The 22,967-nt window shown below is 41.7% G+C and overlaps 1 protein-coding gene across 2 annotated transcripts in view; it reads left to right on the top strand.

Annotated features, from left to right (window-relative positions):
• The first annotated feature begins 10,903 nt into the window (after window positions 1-10,903).
• The window catches only part of chst15 (carbohydrate (N-acetylgalactosamine 4-sulfate 6-O) sulfotransferase 15), a 34,035-nt gene continuing 21,971 nt past the window's right edge, over window positions 10,904-22,967 (top strand). For both annotated transcript variants that reach the window (XM_058621804.1, XM_058621803.1), the window contains exon 1: window positions 10,904-11,165. The gene's annotated coding sequence lies outside the window, so the exon portion shown is untranslated. The remainder of the gene's footprint in view (window positions 11,166-22,967) is intronic.

Genomic DNA, 22,967 nt, shown 5'->3' on the forward strand with positions numbered 1-22,967 from the left:
CATGCTGAATCAGTTGCCATATTCCATAATATACCATATTCTGACCTACCACTAGCCTGCACTGTATGTTAAAGGCGACATAGAATGCTTGTATCACACATATATGTTAGTTATGGAGGTCTACTTACATATATAAACTTGTGTTCATGGTTAAAAACCTCCTAATCGCTGCAAACGAGCCGATCAAAATATCTCCTCACTGACGCTCTCGTCAGCCGCGCTGTTTCAGACCAAAACCACACCCCCAGAACCAGGACTGTGTTGTGATTGGCCAGCCAACGAGAGCTTTCCTACTGTCCTGTGATTGGCCAGGTACCTGGAAGTGACGTAATAGATAGGCCAGCTCTCAGATACACAGCTCCCCCTCTGGCACGGTGGATGCTCTGCATCTCAGCAGCTACAACGAGAGTAGTTCTTCTTCTTCTGCGGTTGAATGTACGCAACCGGATGTGCCCGAACTAGTGCCCGCACCAGGAGGCGCTACGGTGGTGAGAGGAGTGGTGAGGATTTTTGATGATGACATCAAACTACGGAAGTGCCGATCCGCTTCGCAGAGCCCAGGAAAACAATACAACACTATTTTCTCAGCAGTGGCTGAACTGTTTGTTCTGAAGCTTTAGGGTTTCATAAACGAGGTAATGACGCAGATACACACACAAACGCAGCGTTAATTGGAGCTTCCGGTCTATGTGGGCTTTAACCCACCAGAATAATGTTCATTTCTCCATGGTCAAATCATGCCGTTAATGCAAATGCAAATGCAAATCCTCCACGTTAAACCAATTATCTGTCATATCCAGAAAGTTGTGTTAAGTTATGTTTAGTTTTGCCTTCTATTTGTTTTGTGACTTCCTGTTTTATTTTGACATCTCTCTTTCCTCTTGTTTCAGATAACTTGCCCTTCCCCTGTAGTTTTCCCGCCAGTCTGATTATCTTCCCCGCCCTGATTGTTTCCACCTGTTCCCCATTTACTTTGAGTTACATATAGCCTGTGCTTCCCTCTGCCCTGCGTCAGTTCGTCTTGTCTGTCATGCCAGAGAACCCACGCCAATCCATGCCACGTCAATTGTTTGTAAGGTTTTTGCTTTTCTTAGTTGCTACTTTGTTTTGTCCCTTTTTGAGCCATCAGAGTTTTTTCCTCGTGAAGAGTGATTTTGATTTGGCACCTTGCCTAGACCTTTTGTCTCCTCCCAGTGAGTGATTATAATTTGTTACTTTGGCCTTTTGCTTATCTAGTGATTCCTCGATAGAGTGATTTTCTGTTGATACTTTTCCTCCCTTTGAGAGTGATTTTTATTTGTTACTTTGTCCAATAAATTGGAGTATTTTTGGAAGTTGTCTCTGAGTCGTGCTATTGGGTTCAAGTCCTTGTTCGGTTGTGACATTATCTCTGTTAAATGTATGAACAGAACACCGGAGAGGTCATGTGTCTGTGAAATCAGCTTTTAATCACTCTGACTTGCATGGAAATTGATATTGACTGATGTTAAAAAAAGCCGCTGAAATTCCTGAACATTCCTCAGTGATGTCTTGCTCCGTGGCCTCGGTGAAATCAACAATCACAGGATGAAAATGTGGTTCTGAAGCTCAAGCTAGATCCTGCATACATGCATGAAACCCACCAGCAGGATGAAGGCATGCAAAGGTGGGGATATCAAAAAGCGGATGCACCATCAAGCCGTCTCACTTGAAGCAGAAGAAATGTGATTCCCGTGGAGCGCACTTTGAAATACTGAGCTTAAAGTGAGCCAAATGAAAAATAACACGTGCAACAGCGCTGTCGTGCAGAATTCAAAACTCGGCATCATTTCAAAAGCCTCTATGTAGTCTCCATCTCTCCCCCCCCCCCCAATAAAAAAACAACTCGACTGAGGAAGCGACATATTGAAGCAATGGCAGAAAATTACACAGGTTTGACTGATGGGTTTTCATTACTCTCATAATTACTTCATCACAACCCTCTTAGAGGCTACTGTTTATTTACATGCCAGTGCCATTCAAAAATCTCATTAAAACCCAGCCAATGGTATGGACTTCTATTAACCTCCAACCATTCATGTTTGCATCTCGATCGCTATTTGAATTCCTAAGTTGGCTCATTAGTCTTCATTTCCACACACACACTAGGTTTGTCCCTGGCATTTGGCATGTTTAGAATTTCACCAACACCGGGGGAACTGGTGTGTCTGTGTGTGTGTGTGGGGGGGGGGGGGGGGGGGGCGAGGGGATATCTTATCCTCTTAATAGTTTTTATTCCTAATTATAGAGAAATGTGTATATTTCCTCCCACAGGAAGCTCCAGCACTAGCCTGCAGAAATGATATTGGCAATAATAGCATCACTGTTTAAGAAGAGTTCTGTTGCTGATTATTATGGGATAATAATTATATATATATATATATCCAAAAAGCAGGAGAATGCAGTTTTCTCGTTGCTAATGAAGTCAACATCAGCCCATTTGTACTATCTGGACTTCAAAAACCCCTTTGTATTCTTTCATTGGGAAAAACACTGTTAAAATCATGAGCTCAAGGTTAAGACGGAGAGCCTTTAAAAGACATCAGTCTGCACGGACACGTGAATAATGGGACCTTTAATAATATTTCTCTAAAGTGAAGGAACACATTCAGAGAGAAGATATTTTGGCTCTGTGATATATCTGAAGAGCTGAAGGATGTGTGTGTGGGTGTGTGTGTAGGGGACATTAAAAACAGATGACGTTCCTAAGAGTCCCGCAGGATTAGAACTTTCCTTTGTGATTAACCAAGCCAATCAGAAACCTGTCTTTAATTATTTAGTTTATCAATATTTCATAACATGGCACAGGTCCCAGAGCCCAAAACCACTTCTTTGTATTTCTTGTTGTTTGTTCCGTCTGATCAAACGCAATATGGAAATCCATCCATCCGTCCCTCTATCTACCTATGTATCCAAACCCACCAGATCATGTAACACAACACTGAAATAAACTGATAGTGTTGAGATTAAAATGTTTATGTTGTTCACCCTGTGTGTGTGTGTTGTTATCAGGAAAAGGGTGTTGACCCAGTCTGGTGAGCTGATGCATGGCGTCCTGTCCAACACAACAGGATTGGACTCAATTCTTGCTCATTCCCCCCACACACAAGACATGAGCAGCCTGGCATGAATCAAACATGTATTTAATGGAGAATGTTGTTTTCGCTTTCCCTCCAGTGACTCTTGGAGCTCCGCGTAGTTGACACGTGCCGTGATTAACTGATTCCGTCGAGTACCGCGACTCAGGCGTATTTTAATTTTTCATTTCAGCCACTGAGCTGCGAGAAGAGCGGCCTCCGAAGCACAGAGGTATGACAGAGACGATGGACTGTGGCAGCTTCGATCGAAAGTCCCGCTTTGCTGAAGCGCTGAGGCAGCACTATTCTCCGTGGAGGCAGGTGCTGCCATCTACATCTGATTGTTGAATCCAATAATTTACGACAGATTATGCTGGAATAACACACCCCATAATGTTTTCCCTTTTGATCTGGCCCTGGGATGCCATCCTGATATTAATAGTTGCAGATGCTGATGCCTTCATTGGACCAACTTTGCAGATTGCATCATGAATGTAATTTAGATTTTTTTTATGAATGTCTGCTAATATACAACCAAGGACAAATTTCCATCCATCCATTTATCTACCACTTTATCCTCCGCATGAGGGTCACGGGGGGAGCTGTGCTAATCTCATCTGACATAGGGTGATCGGTAGGGTACACCCTCGACAGGTCTCCAGTCCATCACATGACCACATATAGAGACAAACAACCACCCACTCTCTATTGTCAATTTCGAGCGTCCAATTAACCAAAAAAGATTACATTACATGTCATTTAGCAGACACTTTTATCCAAAGCGACTTACAATAAGTGCATTTCAACATTTGGGTACAAACAAGAGCTCGATTTAAGTAAGTGCTTCAAGTAAGCCAAACTGTAAAGTGCGAGTCATAAGTGCTTTTTGTTTGTTTGTTTTTTGTCGTTGTTGTCTTAGTCGAGGTAGAGTCGAAAGAGATGTGTTTTTAGTCGGCGGCGGATTTCGTATCCGTCTGATGTTGTGCAACATGTATCTGCAAGATCGAGCTGTTGCAGCAATGTTAGCAGTAAGGGAGAGATGGTCACCAAGTGTCACACTTGATGACCATCAAGAGTCTGAGCCTGAACTTCTAACACCGACTACTAAGCACATACCAGCATTAGCTTTGTATGAGCCTGTCCTAATGGATTTTTTCTCTTAGTCCACATTGAAAAAGTTGTAATTGTATCTAAATTCTCCACCATGTCTGAGGATTAAGTTGTCAACAAACAAAGCATTTTCAATGCAGACAATTTACCTATATTTTTCTTACCATAGCAAATGACACCAGAAAACACTATACATAACTCAGTCTAACTACTATTCCAATAAGTACATTTATACAGTATACTATAGTTTTTTGAGGGGAATAACTGCCTCAACAGCACCTGCTATTCAAACCATGCAGAATGGATGTCGTGCCATTTAATGTGCATGACAACGAAATACTTTGTCCAATACTTTGACGCTTGAGCGTCCTATAAAAAACTTTGGACTTGTTGTGCTTAGTTTCATTTTAAAGAAGAATCCCACACTAGACGGAGCGGGAACAGAGTTTTCTATAATTTTTTTCTGATTGCTTCATCGGCAACTACATCAGCAACAATGCAACCTGGAGACGGGCCGTTAGGTAACAGATTTGTGTGTATAATGCAAAGAGCAGCTAATGAATCCTCAAACCACAAGCATCGAGCAGGTCTCTAGTAAGCTCATTTGTAGCTAAATCTACAGCTCCTTAATATTTATTTCCCCAATATTAAACTTGTAGATTTCAGCAAGTCAGAGGGAATGGTTCACTTTTGTCTTTTCAAATACAAAACCACCTACTGTAAATGTAACCATACAAAAGATTAGTAGAGGATACTGAGCTATACAAGAGTGCAAATGGTGGAGAAGCAATATTCTATAAAATGATTCAACCTTGGCATGATTTAATGAGGTTTGGTCCAAGTGGTATAGTGTATCTGTGTGTGCTTGAGAGACGGAGAGAGAACCACAAGAATAGATGATATTTCTACTGTCAGGTAGACCAATGCCAGCTTTGTCATTTCACTGAGTGGTCAATAGAAATTCACTTTCACAGATAAGGATAACATTATATGGGAAACTTTTTTCAATTCTGCTTCAGAAAGATACCTTTTCTTCCAGCCTTGCATACTATTATAATTATATTTTTATATTTTATATTTTATATTTATATATATATATATATATATATATATATATATATATATATACTTGCATATTTACTGTACTTACATATCAAAAGTTATTTTCTGATTAAAATGTACTAAAGTTGGTACTTAAGTGAAGAGTAAGGATTGAGCCATGGTAGCCAAAGTTGTCTTTCAACTGGAAGGTTGTGGGTTCAATTCCTGGCTCTGCTAGTCTATATGTGTCCTTGAGCAAGACACTTAACCCATGTTGCAGCGTGTGAATGGGTATGAAAGATGGCAAAACTATAGTGTAAAGCAGCTCATCAAGACTAGAGACGCTCTATATAAATACAGACCATAATACCAACTCTTCTTCTTCTGATTTTATTTGGTAGTAACAAGTAACAAAGATAGTTAGAAAAGATAGTCCAAACTGTTTTGCTTTCAGTTTCACGCCTCACATGTCTAATAGGTTGCATTACAGTAGGTGGGAAGTCTCTGTGCCTTTAAAAGGTGTTTGATACAGCTTAAGTGTGCCTTTTTTCCCTGATTACTCCACAAAAAGCTGCTATTTCGCTCTGCTATTTTAATGCCAAGTAGACTTAACATGAAGACATATATACTGTTGTCAGGCTGAATATTAAAGTTTTTATTGAATTGTTGAGATGAAAATGAACAAAAACATTCTGATAGTCTCCATGCATCTTGATACACCAAGCTTTCTCCTGCATCTTTATATCTCAAGACAGATCTAGTTAGTATTGATCTCGAGGCAGAGGGGCCATTTTTCAAGTGTTTTATTTCAATGTTATAAGGAAAATGAAGCAATGTTTCCCCACTAGAAATGTATTCCATGGTCTTTGTTTAGCCCTCATACCAGCACTGAGGAGTTTCTACAAATATCATTAAGGTCAGACTGTAATCACCGTTCAGCCTTGACACACACAACATGGAATGAAAGAGATGAGTAATGCCCAGGCTGCAAAGAACCACAGAGCAGCAGCTGCTTTAGCTCCTGCGAGTTCAAACCGGCCCTAACAACAAACACATTTGCACAAAAGACAAAATAGAGACATGTTCACCTCATTTCAATGGAAACAGTGAATCATTATGAGGTCAGTGTTCATTCTTTCCTTAGACGTCCGCAGCATGATTTTATCGGACACCTAACCCAAGCCCCACTCACTCACTGACATCTGTAAAAGTTATTAATTCTCATTCGACTGATCCTCCTGTGTTTCTTGAAACTTTGCTTTTATCTTCTCTCATTATGCAGGAAACAGAAAAACTCACAGAAGCTGTGGTGCTCAGTTCATAAAAACCCTCTCTAACAAAGCCAACTGTGGGGGTCTCACTTGGCCAGACATAAACTGGGATGGATACATTTCTCTCCCCGTCAATCCAGAGAAGGTGGGAAATAAAATATCACAAAACACAGAAATGATGTTAGCTACAACTACAAAATAAAACTCTTTTTAATTTCAAGGGCATATGTAGCTGTGAACTACTTCAAAATCCAGTAGTTTGGTGGAAAAGAGCCAAACTATTAAGATTTCTTGGCTGCCACCACTGTGCATTAACGGCACTGACATGACACTGCCAATTGTTAACACTTTGAAGGAATGCCACCTTTAAACAAAAGCACGAGTGGAGTGTGTGTGACTAAACAAGCAATCATCAGACACGGCCAAGCTGAATTACATGGGGTTCGGCTCCAAATATTGTGTAATTTTTGGAACTTCTCTGGAACTGGAAAACACTTAATCACAAGGGTCCCGGTAACAAGCACACACATACCGACATGTATTTCCCCCTATCGCCTACCTCATGTGTGATGAAATGCAATTTCTGCGCTCAGAACACAAAAAAGATGAAACAATCACGACCAGTTTTTTTCCCCCACGTTTGCTTCCTCTTCAGTAATTTCCACTGGGCTTTAATGGAGACAGAGGCTAAGACAGGCTGTTGTTGGGAGGCATGTCTGACTGCAGATATGGGGCTGCCTGCAGGCAGAGTGACTCATAACTGAATGACTTGCTGAAGAGACAAACAGCCATTACACGATCACTTCATCACCAGTGCTGTTGCCATCAGAGGTAAATGGTCTTACACACACACACACACACACACACTCAGAAACACTGCTATCATCTACGAATGACAGACGGGGAGCAGCTGAAAACAAAATTCACACTGTGTGCGAGAATGAAACTCCTGTAAATGCAATGAGATAAACTGACAACAATAGATAATGGGAGGATTTTTAAACCAGCATCTGGGAAAGAGAAAAGCAGAATTTTAATGAGAGCCACTCAGAAGCTTGTGGCAATTATGATGACGGTAGAGGGGATGACAAAGACCAACTCTGCTGCAGCAATGACCAACACATACTGTAGCACCATTAGTGAAACCGTGATCCCCCCCCCCCTCCCCACCCCCTCAGTCTTGCTGATGGAACTGTGTCAGCATGTGGTGCCACCACGGTCAAGCTTTGATACATTTTAGCTGCTGAATGGTTGTAATGTATCAGGGTGAATCATTTCTGGTCCACATGCAGCTCCCAGCTGGCCTTCATTAAGCAAGAGACTGAAACACCAACAGTTGAATCCACACATTCTCAAATCGATGGGAGATTATTGACCTTTACTCACTTCCCCCTGGTAATTGGTCCGGGAACTGATCTAGAATCTCTCATTTAGACCTCTGGCAGTTACTGTTTATTTATTTCACAGCAAAACAAAGAAAACCTTACCAACATATAGACATAATATGGCCGTCTGTAAATCCTTCTTTGCTTGGTGTGAATTAAGCAGCAGCTGTCTGGCTTCCCTCTCTCTCCCCTCCCCCTACATTCACCCCCTTTAACCAAGCACCACAATAATCCACTGATGGTCCAATAGAGACTTGGGGTAATGGTGTTCTTGTATTAAATTTTTTTTCTTCCTGCAGAGATCTATATCCGTTTGAGTGCACCAGGTTTAATATGAGATCAGTCAATGCAGAGCCTTAAGGGTCAGTTCACCTAAATCACACAACAGTGTTTCCTCATACACCTCCATGTCGCCATGCACATAGCTTTAGCCGATGTTTTACAGTTTTCCGACTCGTGGGATTTCTGTCCTCAGTGGACATGAATAAAACATTTGTGCTTCTCATTGCTTTGGAACATTTCTCCTACTATGCCATGCCAAATGACTGTCCATTTCTCAAGGTCAACTGAAAAGACCAAGGCCAAAGGTATGCATGTTAGTCTCTCTCTTCCTTTTGTCTTGAATTGCTGTGGAGAAAATAATTGACAATGCAGACAGACGTGAAGCATTTACAGCCTAAGCGAGGCAAAGCTTTATTTACAATGTCCGCACGGGACTAATATTGTCGCAGTGACATTTTTAATTTACAAATTGCGGACATATGGACGCGACCCAAATTTATACACGAGAGATGCGATTGGCACGCAGCGACGCCACAGAATTGCGGCCATCGTGTCCATTGCACAAATCGCGATGGCCAATCAGAGATGAGATTCTCCAAATGACGTCACGAACTGGCTAATGGCCAGACTCCGCTCTGGGATACGTATTATTTTTGTGTGCGGCTAGTTGGAGCTGTACGACACCACTTTATCTCTTGTGGCAACACCTGCAGAGAAGAAACCGTCTTCTTGTGTGGTTTCACAAGAAGACGGTTTCTTCTCTGCAGACGTTTCCACAAGAGAGAGTGCAACAATGCCTTGGCTGATGGTGAGAAGAAATGCGACAAATCGCACTCGGTGTGATCACAGATATACTTAAGTCAAACACAAGTCTTCATTTGCGTTTATTTATTTACAATTTATGTGTCACATAGCAGTGGAGCAACAGTCAAATAGCGTCTCTTGATCTAAAATGTGAGCACTCTTTTACACACCGACACGCACGTTCATCAATGATGGTGGAATTCCTCCTTATTCGTGGAAAAACATGTTGCATAACTGTTCCCTGGCTATCAAACCTTGTGATAAAAAACGAAACAAAAAAAACACCAAGTTGGGTCATCCAAACGTCTTGGACAACAGCTCAGTTCACCTTCAACCTGTTAGCCAATAATATGATTTATAGTAAGAACGCTCATTAGAACCAAACACATCGGAGGCACATCTGGGAGATTCCAGTCCCCAAACTCTCAAATGAGATATTTTCACCAAATTGTTCAGCAGTCGTTGCGAGAGGACACAAAAAGTCACAAATATCTGCTCTGCCAAGCTTTCATTTCAGGGTTTTGTCACAAGAGTCTCATAAAAACAGCCACGGATTGATAAATTGCAAAAAAACCTGTGATGATATAGAGTAATATGAGAAGCCGCTTGGCAAATCGTCACCCAGAAAAGATTTGCGAGGATGTGAGGAAAATAATCTAGCAAATCCAAAAGACCCTAGGAGCCGCTCACATGCCGTGTCTTTTGCACAAGAGACGAGAGTGACGTTGTAGGACATGGCGATGTGCCTGTTTTTTGTGACACCAAGATGAAAATATCTCAACTTTTTGGTATGTCGCAAGTACTTTAATACTTTTCATATTTAGACCAAAAGAAATAAGTGAAACTGGTCTTTCCCCCACAAATAACCCACGCACTACTACTTTTTGCTTAATTGAATGCATTGATTCATTTGGTGAAGCTGCAGCAGCTACAGTCAACTCAGCAGCTCCCAGGTTTTGATGCGGGGTAACAACGGGATGTAAAAGACGCCCGACCCCACAAGCGCTTCTGTTAAAAACACTTGACTACTTGCCACACATTTCTCAAGCAAGTAGACAAACACCATTCCAAACCAAAAGAAGGTCAAAAGCACTTGTCTGATTGCTTTAGGTAAATAAATATATTACCAAATGGTGAAGATATGACGCCAAGGCTTGAGGTTCCCAGGGCCGACACACTCCACATGCCGACCAGGTATCCCACTCTCCGTCAAAGGGTGGAGGGGGGCACCTGGCTGGTTCCGATGTGTCTACGTACCACACAAAATGAGTCTCATCATTTTCTGGGTTTTGGTCTTTTGGCTGCCCTTAGCGTGGTCTTTATGCTGCTATACGAGGACCAAATTAACGCTGCACTCAAAAGGCTTTCGAAACCTCCCAAGGCAGAGCCTCCAAACTTCTTTGAAAGAGCCAGAGAAAAGGCTCAAAGGAAACAAAAATGTGATCCCTTCATATCACAATAATCTAATATTATCACAGTGGAATTTTTTTCTTTAGAATTATGGACACAAGTCCTCGTTTGCGCTTGTTTGTTGTATAAATATTGCAATAAATAAAAATCAAAGTGGACTTCTCTTACCGAGATAATGTTGTTTTGAGATGATGATTTTTTGCTATAGGGTTACATTGTGAGCCACAAATTAAATTCCACTGGACTAATACATTATATCTCAAAATCTGAAGTAGAGGATTGGGTTATTATTATTATTAGAGTGAACTGGCCCTTTAAAGGTGTTTATTACCACTTAATTAGGGGGCATCTTGGCTGTATATAAATAGCCTGTAGGCTCATATAGACAGACATCCTCACCCTCAACGTTAGCGCCCCAGAGAGAGAGAGAGAGAGAGGGGGGAGAGGGAGAGAGAGAGAGAGAGAGAGAGAGAGAGAGAGAGAGAGAGAGAGAGAGAGAGAGAGAGAGAGTCTGACTCCCACTCGTCACATCGCGAGCTTGGGAGAGAGAAGCAGACGCTGTAACAGCGCCGAGTGCACAACTTAAACACATGTAAATCGGCAGTGGAGGAGAATCCAGAAGAAATCATACTTACAACAGTGATAAATACACGGATTTACAAATGGCCACTGATCAGTGAGCGGCGACGGGGATGGAAACACGGTGAGAAGTTGCCGGATGCGGGTGGTCGTGCGAGCGCAGCCGGCACCGACAGTGAAAACTCGTGGTAGGTTTTTTTTTTTTTTAATTCTTGTATTTCCACGCGTTCCATATGTGATTTCTCTTCACTGAAATATACACAATTTAATTCCTTTGCGTGCTTTATCATCATTATTATCATTATTTTTTTTTTAATGGACAATCTCATACTGACTGAGTGTCTGTCTGTGTCGCTGAAGTTCGTGCCCTCGGTGTGTGGAGCGAGTGGGCACAGAAATGGAAAAGTTTTTGTGTGATTTGACTGTGTGTGTGTGTGTGTGTGTGTGTGCGCGCGCGCGCTCTGGCTGTATAAAAGCGCAGACGCCGCCAACATAACGGGCTCCTTTGAGCGGAGCTGCTGCCGCTGCCCGTGCACAGAATGAATGGCTCACTCTCTCATCCACAGCCCACGAGTTGACTCAGTTTTCCTCGCATGTAAGCGCGAGATGCTCTGTGTGTGCGTTTATAACAACGCACCGCTTGTGACGCCCCGCATCAAACACCACGTCCGTTATTATCGCAAATCTAAAGGATTGCATTTATTCTGAACGGTAACCAGATCGTAAGCGGGGTTGGGTTTTTTTTTTCCTTTGTGACTGCGCGTGTTTGTCTGGTTTCCTCTCCTCCATGACATGAGCTGCGGTTTTTGGGGTTCTTGAACCGTGAGAGTCAAAACAAAAGGATCTCCTGCTGGCCAATAGGAGCAGGGGAAGCCTCGGAAGGGATGGAGTGGTCCTCTCTTCTCTTTGTCCTCTACCTGAGACACCACACAACATCACCACACATGACCCTGCTCTGACTGCCAGGAAAAAAAGAATCTGATTTATTTTGCATATTCTACAACACAGTATTAGGGCCAAATTAAAGAATTTAAAAATCTTTTGAGAACAAAGTCATATTATGAGAATAAAGTCATAATCTTTCGAGAATAATGTCGTAGTCTTTCGAGAATAAAGTCGTAATCTTTCGAGAATAAAGTCGTAATTTTTCAAGAATAAAGTCATAATCTTTGGAGAATAAAGACACAATTCCTTCGAGTATAAAATCATAATATTATGAGAATAAAGTTGTAATCTTTTGAGAATAAAGTTGTTATATTATGAGAATAAAGTCGCAATCTTTCGAGAATAAAGCTGTAATATTATGAGAATAAAGTCATAATCTTACGAGAATAATGTCGTAGTCTTTCGAGAATAAAGTCATAATCTTTCGAGAATAAAGTCGTAATTTTTCAAGAATAAAGTCATAATCTTTGGAGAATAAAGACGCAATTCCTTCGAGTATAAAATCATAATATTATGAGAATAAAGTTGTAATCTTTTGAGAATAAAGTTGTTATATTATGAGAATAAAGTCGCAATCTTTCGAGAATAAAGCTGTAATATTATGAGAATAAAGTCGTAATCTGTTGAGAATAAAGTTGTAATATTATGAGAATAAAGTTTTAATACTATGAGAATAGTAGTGGTAATCTTTCAAGAATTAAGTCGTAATTATTATTCAAGCAAAAGGTCAGATGATCAGCTGCAAACCTGCGTCAAGATGAGAAGCGCGGAGCATTTTGTGAAGTTACATTATGATTGGGGCTCCACAAATAAAGGAAAACTTTATAATAATATTTTCGGCTTATGAGCACCACATTATCTTGAGCATCAGGACTTGATTGTGCAAGAAACTGAATCACAAAGACTTGTGTCTGTAAACTGGGGGAGGAAACAGCTGGTTGTGGTCAAACATTACAGATTTATTCTAAATATTAAATATTTTTTGGCCCTAATAATGCGTCGTAATATTCAGATTTGATTCAAATTGCTTTGTGAAAGTGTGAACAAGGAGGGGAAACTAATGAGATTTGAAGGTGATTAAAATGGGATTCAAATTACATTTTCTCATGCATCGAGCTGCTACATTGGATTTAAAAAAACCGAAAAACAAACTTACTTTACAGTCGATACACAACAACATCAAAACTCTCCAGTTGTCACTCATGTTGCAGAGAAGTGTGATAACTACAGCACATCAGAAAAAGTAAAGTCTTCTGAGTTGCTGAGTTTTCCTGGAGAGATGGATAGGTTTTACACTGAGAATTGACAAGGCGGTTGTTTGGAGGCTTTTCATCCGTCTGTGTTTGACAGCTGAGCCACAAATGTGTGAACGTTTACGGTGTTGCCAACGCAACGTATGCAGGTGGGTTGGTTATGATTTACTGTAGCTGCACAGGCTGCTTCTATGATGCCAATCGATGATGCCAGCGCCCATATAGACAAAAAGCTATGACCGTTCTCAGAAACATCACATGTATCTAGATTGGCACTACATCTGATCTAGAACCTCATACTAAAGTGACATGAAAATGATTTGAAAATCAGAATCCGAGTCAAATCTGATTACTTCTGTCTAGTAATCTGAACATAGCTAATTAGATATTGGTTTGTTCAGTATCTGCGACTCCTAAACTCCCGGCAGCTCACACATACAACATCCCTCTTCACCTCCTAAACACTTTACATTAGAAACCTTCCACAATACAGACTCGGCTGCATCCCAACATGTAAACATCCTCAGCGCTGCAGCTGCTGAAACAAGGACCATGTGAGGGCTGACAGGTTTGGGATAATCGCTGAGACGTGGCCTCGGGGTGAAATCACTCTAACCTCCCAGTCCTATCTCCTCTTCACATTCAACTTGAATAAGTCAATGTGCAGAGACTACAGAGCAATACGATGCCTTTTAATTACATGTACCCAAGTTTTCAAAGCTGAAGCAGGGATGGCTCTGACCTTAATATAATAGATCTTAATATCACAACAATGAGCATCCACCAATACCAATATTAGTCTTCGTGCTGATGCATTTACCACCTCCGTGGCAAACATGTTATATGACATTACATTACAATGTAATGAATTTAATATTTTTTATGCATTTTTATCATTACAAAAAATACAATAATATATAATTACATTAACCCTTCTGTGCCGACAGGAAATGGCATGCGTACTTCTCATTACTGTAACTCCTGGACAATTTGTGATATCTCAAAAATTCAAAAACTGGCGATCTGTCCAGGGTGTGACCCCGCCTTTTGCTCCATGTCAGCTGTGATTGGCACGGCACCCCTTGTGACCTTCATGTGGAGCATAAAGTAATAGAAGATGGATGGATGGATACCAGAAAGCAGAGAAATAGAGCTTTGCGCCCATATACGTACTTGTCATTACGGTAGAACGTCAAGACTTCCGCGGCAAGACCATCCAATCACAGACAAGATTCACCAGCGCGCCACACGTTTGTGACGTCAGTTTCTCAGTACCGTGATTCCTTAACGGTTGAATAACTGCCAGATATCTAAAGTGAAAGTTATCTTGGAAAAAGGGGCAGAAGAACTCACTCATTAAACATTTATGACAATTCTACAGCCATAAATTCAGGCAGCCTGATTATCATGATGGTCATAAGAGGGTTAATCAAACCATTAAATTAACATCTGAACCTGCACCTAACCTAACCTAACCCTGCACTGAGCTTTGTGGTCTCTCTGTCGCTCTGTATGAACCTGGCCAGTACCACCACACTGGCCGTCTTCGAAGGATCTGCCTCCCTCCTTTGTTTACATAATGGTATGATCCTAGTCTGTCCTCGCCCGCATGGCGTGTCGGAGCGGAGCGGCAGAGGATTCGGCTTCTCGTTCACTACAAAGCTCGTTCACGAACGACACATCACTATAGGACTGAGAGCGAGTATCAGATCGGATTATCCCAGTAGTGAAGTAAATTAAGTCAGTGGGAAATTATTCACAATTATTATACTATTCGAAAAGAAAATTACAGCTAGATTACCTGCAGAAAAATTAAGAAAGATTAAGAGCACAAAAGTTTCACGTAATGATGCACGCACATGATTTACATGGTTCTGCAGGCACACACTGTGTCTGTGTGCTGGCTTAGTGTAGCTGTTTGCTTGCAAGTTGACAGAGCGCGTGTGTGGGAAGCTGAGATGTAGGTGTCATTTAAGTGGCGGGGATCCTCTTTCTCACTGCGATATATTATTATGCAGAGAGTGGGAGGGATGATGAGAATGATTTAAATGCCACGACTGGGTGTAGTGTACACAGCCCCACTCGCACACATGCCGCCGCGTTTGAGCTCACATCATCTCCCCCCCACCGTAGCGACTGAGGCACTTTGATGGATCACTCCGTCGTAGATAGGTCGAGCTGTAATATTTCCGGCTGATTGAGCTTGATTTAGATGCAGCATTAACTCGGTTCTTTACAGACGCCTGATTAAGTATTAATTGAAAGGAACTTAAAGTGCATCAACAATGAATCACGCTGACACACGTCGTTGAATCTGCACACAAACAACACAAGAGTGCATGCAGAAAGAGGCTGAACTCTGAGAAGGGTTTTTCAAGCAGAGACTGATTGCGTGTAAGTGATCGGTGTTCGCAGGAAGTGCCGCTTTTTCATCATTGGTTTTTATATGCGATTCCACTGATAAGGTCTCAGTTTGTCAAGCAGCTGCAGATTCTCAGTTGTTGCAACACAGGCAAAGGAGATAATGGCTATGTTGAAATCTTTGTTGGAAATTTCTCCAGGGAAGGCTTTTCACTTTAAACGCCATTTTCTCTCCTACTTTATCACGAAGACTGGGGAGAACTTTTGGCAGCGAGCAAACACAGGCCTGTTGGCCTTTTCAGGTTCATGGATTTAAGTTCATTAAACACCGCCAGTGACAAAAAACACATTCCCATGTTTGGGCAACTGTTGAACCACAGACTGGATTAGTGCCAGTTCAAATGAAACAAGATTGGCTGTGTTTATTTTCAGGGGAGGGAGGCTTCTGAGAATCAGCTGGTACTATTTGACCATCTTTGTTCCCGTGTTAGATCTGTGTAATTTGCAAGAGCATGCACAGTGCTCATCGAGCGTGGGAGTGGAAGATTAGGACTTTCGTTTGAATTGTTCTTGCCATCATGTACTTAATGTCACGGAGATCACCACAGTATTTATTTCCAGTAAAAGGAGATCAGCATCTTTTATTGATCTCCGTAAATCTTAAGAAAACATACTGATTTGCATCGAGAATTTATTTTCCTGAATTATAATTTGTCAGAATTAACTAAAAATACACAAGCGGTGATAAACATTGTGCAACTCGACCTGACTCTCTGCCAGCTGTCCCAGACAGACATGTCTGGGACATTCTGCACCAAACAGAGCAACTGACTCTCCCATATCCTCGGCGTCTCACCCCCACAACAAAACTCTTGACCAGTTATTTAGACAACCCGCGTTCCTTCCTCCCAGTGACTTACAGACTCTGGCTCTGCTCTGATAACTCCGACACATTTTTTCTCCTTCTTTGGGATTCATCTCCGTCTTCAGCCCCGAGAGCCTGAAGCAGCAGTCTGTGTTTCTCAAATGAAGCATGTGACCTCACTGTCAGGGGTCTTTTATTTTAGTCACTGCAGCAGGAAGCACAGTGTCGAGTGTGCATTGGGGGCCACTGTGTGTGCAGCCTGCCGGGGCTCCACTGGGCCACAGGGCTCACAGGCCGTCCATATGGACCCTCGACACAGCACAGGCAACATTTGCACAAGACAAGGTCAGGCCACATTCCAAAAAGCATGTCCCACTTTTGTATCTTGAGAGTCCATTGAGAAGAGACTACTACCTACTACATGTTGGTGCTATAACAAACAATAAATTCTGTTGTAAATGGGAACAATTGTCAGATAGAAGAACTATTCCTTGGCGCTTTAAGGCTGCAATGTGCAACGTTTGTTGCTGGCTGTGTTTATATTCTCAAGAAGTGTTTATCCCTTCAAATAAGGGTTTGGGTTGTTTTTTTTCTTCAAGAAGTTGAATTCACACGTGAAACTTTTCATGGGTTCTTCTTTGCGCTTTCAGTCATACTTCGACCTATTTGGAGCCATCTCGCAAGAGTCACATGCAGCCGTTAGGTTTAATCGGCAATGTGTGAACTTGGTTGACAATGGTTTGAATTCAACAGACCTTCGCTTGGATTTAAAAGTCACACGCTACACAGATGGTCAAATAGAAAACCCAGCTTTGAAAGCGTGCCGTTTAATTTGCTGTTTTTCTCCAGTAAACTGCACACTTTACGTCTCTCATCGTAATGTTTCCGAGTGTTTTTTGCGTCCATATAAACAAACCAGCCGGTCAGCTGCCATTTTATTCAGCAGCCTACGAAAGCACGGCAGCCCTTGAAGATGCCATCTTTTAGCTTCACGCCTGTCATCACTCACCCCAATCATTTTAATATTTCATAGACCCATTGCTGTTTTTTTTGTTTTTCTTTTGCGCAGCTCACATCTGAACGACAGCACACTCCACGTTTGAAGTGAGTGATCTATAGAGAGGACGGTATATGTCTGCTTCACTGCGACGCAGGAGTGTGCGGAAACTCCACTGCAGGACTTTGAAAATACCAAGGAGACCAGTGATAGATGGATCCTCCTATGAAGTTATGGCATATATTCCTGATAGGAGTGGTGGATCACCGCGCAGGATTTATGTGGCTGTGGAGGAGCAAGCACTCCTGCAGATGCCGTCTGTCTGAGGCAGTGGTCTGAGGCTATTTATCCCCGAGATTAATGACCGTCTCTTGATAAAGCCTACATGGCAACAGACATTACTCTGCTTTATCTTGTGAATGACTTGCAAAGTTTCCTTCGCTCTATTGTTATTGCCTCTTGTAAACAAAAGGGAGTCATTTTAGCAGCATGCTGTAATGGAGACGTTTAATAAACGCGTCTTAAAATTACAATTCAATATGTAACTGTCCCACGCGGCTACAGTGAGAAGCCATTACACAGGGGAAAAACAATAGATTCACACATGGACATTTAAAGGTCTTTGTTGAAAGAACAAAAGGTTTTTCATGAGCATGTGAGACTTGAAATTTCTCGCCAGTAACACGAGAGCCTGTGTGTGTGTGTGTGTGTAATGTGCACATCATGCTGGGACTTTGAGGTGATGAGTAAGAAGGTAAATCTGGCGTCACAGAGTTGCTGTGTGCCGCTGCCGCTGCCAAGTTGAGGGTCATTGCTTGTATTAATGACATGCGGCGTGCAAACTGGCTTTTATTTCCCTCACCATCTGCACCCAGTTGTGGCAAATAGATGGTGAACGAGAACAACCTCCTCATGCAGCGCACTAGTTTAATCATTTATGGCAATTTATGGTGTGGCGGTGCGGGTTTCAGTTTATTTTTTAAGCAGAGAGCACTGCACGTGTACAATGACGTGCATATCCCTCGTGAATCTCTTGTTGTTGTTGAAATTCAAAGTGAAAATGTAAGGTTTATTTTTGCACTTTGCTGAATTTCCCTGACATTTACTTACAGAGCTGATTGGTTGAAGCAAAGATTTTCAGACTGTGAGGTATGCGTGCCCAGGGGGGCTGTGGCAGATATGAAGGGTGTAGTAGAGCGCGGGGGCTGGGGGGCTGGGGGGTGGATGCAGTGTGAGGTGAAAGGCAATTAAGGTCCTTTAAACCATTAACCCTCTCACTCCACAATGTGTGTCAACATTCATACTCCTCCAGAGTCATGCCTCGGTGGCGCTGATGCTTTCTGAACGCATACCTCTTGTTTTTTCAATAACACATAATGTCCATTGACAGACTTTTAGAGAGTAAAAAAGAGAGTAAAAGTGTTCTCACAGCAGTTGTTGCTCGCAAAACAAACTCTTTATTACCACCATCAGTGTAATCCAGTGATAGTTGACTGCACATCCGTGGGTACGCTGGGATTTAAAGCTGCTACAGTTAATGCTGTAAGAGGCAGGATCACTGGGAAAAACTGTTGACTGTTGCGTTTTATCTCCAGTTCTTAAATACTAATGTCTTTGATTGAGGCTCTCTGATAAACACGGACAGACGCACACGCTTCACATGCAAGAGATGAACTGAGGCAACGTCTCCATCTCTGGAAACACAACGTATGATACTGATAGATACACATTTTATTGTATTCTCGTTGCTATTTTTTTTAGGTAGCATAGTCAGCTGTTGCTAATGCTAAGTACAACAGCCAATAGGAGCACCGTCTCTCTCTGAACTATCCTGTGATTGGTCAAAGTCTCTCGACACGAACCAGATTTCCCAAAGTAGGGAAACAAAGCCCACAAACGACACAAATATGTTGGCTACCAGAGCTTTTGTTAAAGTCTTGTTTCCCATAAGGATTCTCTAACCAACCAAGTTGTAGTAAATCAATATGATTTTGACAATTAATTTCATTGTATGTAAATAAGAGGCTGTTTTGCTTTAAAAATCTTCCAAAAAGGAAGATGGAACAAAGGTAATTGTGTGCCGGTGAAGATTCAAACAACAGAAACAACTCTTTTTCACATGAATTTGCGGAGAAACCTCTCAAAACAAATAAAGAGAGAGCAAACCGTATCACATGGTTTAGAAACGTTTACAAATACAAACAAAGTGTTGTGTTATTGTGTATTACTGGAAAATAATCAGGATTCTGTATGTGAGCACTTAAACTTAAAATCTATATTTACACCGCCACTATGCGATGGATGCTTTCATGTGCTGCGTTGGAGTCCTTTAGTTATTATTTTAGGTTAGGTTTGCAGAAAGACCCAGTATTAGTGGTTGTGTGCAACTCTAGTATCTGCCTTCCAGATGTCACTCTGGTGGTGCCTCGATTACTCCTTTTAAAGGAGCAACTCGCAGTATCACTGCTATTTCTCTGTGTTTTTTTCTGAATGCCCAACAAACCACTGAGGAGCAACTGATGTTTCACACAGTTTCGCGTCTCATCGCTGAACCGCAGACAATTTCTGTTACGCTGTCTTCTGAGTAATTTAAGTGCATGCGTGGTTAAGGTTGCGATTTAAGTGCAAGCAGCCGCAGCAGCATCTGCAGCAGCAGCAGCAGCAGCAGCAGCAGCAGCAGCAGAAGTGGCAGCAGCAGCAGCAGCCCCGAGGATCATTCCACCCGAACAACAACTCCAGTAAACAACAAACTCGCACGCATTTGCCACTTAGCCGTACGTCTGTTCCAGTTCAAAGGTCAACATCGAGTTCCGTTTATCAGTCAGCCTTGAAATGTCCAACCAGTGCGTTAGACGCATCTACAGGGCTGCTTATATTGTTCAGGCCTTTTGGCAGTAAAGAGACACACTCCAACCTGCATGGCCAAGTGTTCAATGAAACTTGTAGAGATGTTATTTTTGCCGCGTCACATTTTGTGGGTGAATCCCCGAGAAGTTAATTTGGAGCTGGAGTTTCGTATATCTGCGCAGGCAGCCGCTGCAACTGGGGACATTTTCCACACGACAAGATAGATGTGTTGTTTTAGCTCGAAACACCTTAGCATTTCCCTCCATTTATCAAGAAGTGGTCAAGCAAGTTGAATTGTGATTAAACCTTTTTTTTTTGCAAAGCATCTTAAACAAGACAGGTATATTATTGTAATTTATGCCAAACATGTCACTCTAATTACAGTGAAAGTAATCCCTTGCGACATATTGGCAGTCTTAAAAATGAAGATACTGTGCATTTAATCCTCCGTATTAAGGGGAAACTTCTTTATCCTGAGCCTTATTCTGGGGGCATTAACCTGCCTGCCTGTGTGTGTGTGTGTGTGTGTGTGTTAAGCCTGGACAGTTTGTCCAAGCCTTCATTATTGTGGAGTCACATGTATAATGTAGCAGGGAGAAGATAAAGCACAGCATCTTATACATAAAAAATCCAGAGGCCAGGTTAATATTATGGATCCTCTGGGATGTGCTCGAGTAGCCTGAAACTGTGTCCATCAGGCTCACTCTCAAGTGGTAAGCACTAAGCCAACTGACTTACCGGTCTTGTGTGGTCAGTTCACACATTTTTTCACAGCAGTCACAGGCTCACATTCAATCCACGTGGTTCAGCACAGTCACAGATAAAACTCCCGACTGTTAACTCGGTGTGAAAGACCTCTGCACAGGATTACTGCACATCTCCTGCAGAACAGTACGGAGGCAAAGCTGTTCTGGAAACATCAAAGCCTCCAGAGCCTCAACTCATTATCTCACCTACAGAAGTCGCAGGTGGGAAAACGTCGCCTTTAATAACTTTGCTTACTTCGTTTTTCGGCTCACTAAGTGGAGACGGCGCTTTCCTGGGTGCCAACCGTCTCCTGAGAAAACATATCCCACTTTGCCAAGTCATTCCAGGAATTCTCACAACTACGGGGGTTTGTGTACTTTGTTCAGACCGGGGTCATGTCAGAAACTTCACTTTCTTATGCCAATTTCTTTTAAAACACTCGCAGAGGTTGATTTTTTTTGCAGCTTCTAACTGGAGCTACTTGCGAAAAGCGTTTAAAATGGAGCCGACACTTTCCTCCATCTTTCGTTGGCTGACGACTAACACGTTTATTTGATTGAAAGAACGTTTAATTCAGGCTTCATTAAACAAATGAGTGCCTCACAGTCTCCTTACTTGATGGTCCAATGAATCTGAGGGGATTGCAGCTTCGAGTCAGCATCACCCTCTTCGTCTGTCCAGCGAGACAACTACGGGGATATAAATAAATTCCTCTTCGGTGAGAACAATGCTCCATGACAAATCCCAAGGCTCCCATTCTTCAGTAGTGATAAATGAAGCACTTTAAATCACTTTACACATCTCAGATCTCGCACACGATCTTTGTGGCGAGCCAAGTCGCGGTGACGCGTAGTATCTAATTTTATATAGTCACACAGTTGGCTGCTAACAAGCCGAAATGTGTTTGCTAATTGAGCTTAAGTGTGACAGATGGTAAACAACAAAGTTATGATTTAATTAAAGCTGCCAAACTGGAGCCACGGAATACTCAGTCACAATTACAGATTTATTTAACTACAGTGCTGTGAGGTGAAATCCTAACTATCATTTCATCACTCGATAATGTTTTCTGCTGTGTGTTTTTTTTTTTACCCTTACTTTATACAGGTTAGATAAATTGCATGGGTCCCTGGGAAATTCAATGGGTCCCCATACAGTGTCGTGTTTAACTCCTATTGCTGGTATGATAATTAAGAGATTTATATTTATGTACGGTGTTTCCTGTAGGGATGTTTTGTTGTGGTCGGGGAAGAATTGAAAAGATTTTGGTCATTTAAGTCCAAATTTGTCAACATCATAGTATATGCTCATCTTAAACAGTTCAATTAGTTTATAGTGACATTTTAAAGATGAAGAATTAGGTCCCTGGGACGCATGGACAGTGAGATAGATATGTACCCCCCACATCCCCGCTGATATGACAGTCAGGACATCAGAGAGGTAGAGATGGGCCAGTGTTATACCAACTGTCAACATTGACTCAGCAGTTGCTCCCAAAATGTGGAACATATTGCGACATGTCATGACTCCAGGTCGCCAATAAATACCAAGAAAGAAATTTAACAAGAGGGTGAGGCGGCACCTCGATCAACTGGACATCAAAAACCAACGATCAAAACCAACATTTTCAGTTCCTTCTTACCATGAATATCTGTAACATTGCTTTGCAATTTCCTTGAATAATTCCTGAATAATAATTTTTGTTTCATCTCAACTCGAGTCACTCAGCCATTTAAGAAGCTGAAAAATCAAAGAAAGTAGAAAAAAATTCCACATTTAAGAAGCTGAGAAAATCAAAAGTAGAAAAAAATTCACATTTAAGAAGCTGAAAAAAACAAAGACAGTAGAAAATATTCACATTTAAGAAGCTGAAAAAACAAAGAAAGTAGAAAATATTCACATTTAAGCTGAAAAAAATCAAAGAAAGTAGAAAAAAAATCACATTTAAGAAGTTGAAATATCAAAGAAAGTAGAT

This window comes from Solea solea, chromosome 21 (genome assembly GCF_958295425.1).
Source record: "Solea solea chromosome 21, fSolSol10.1, whole genome shotgun sequence".
Taxonomy (NCBI): Eukaryota; Metazoa; Chordata; class Actinopteri; order Pleuronectiformes; family Soleidae; genus Solea; species Solea solea.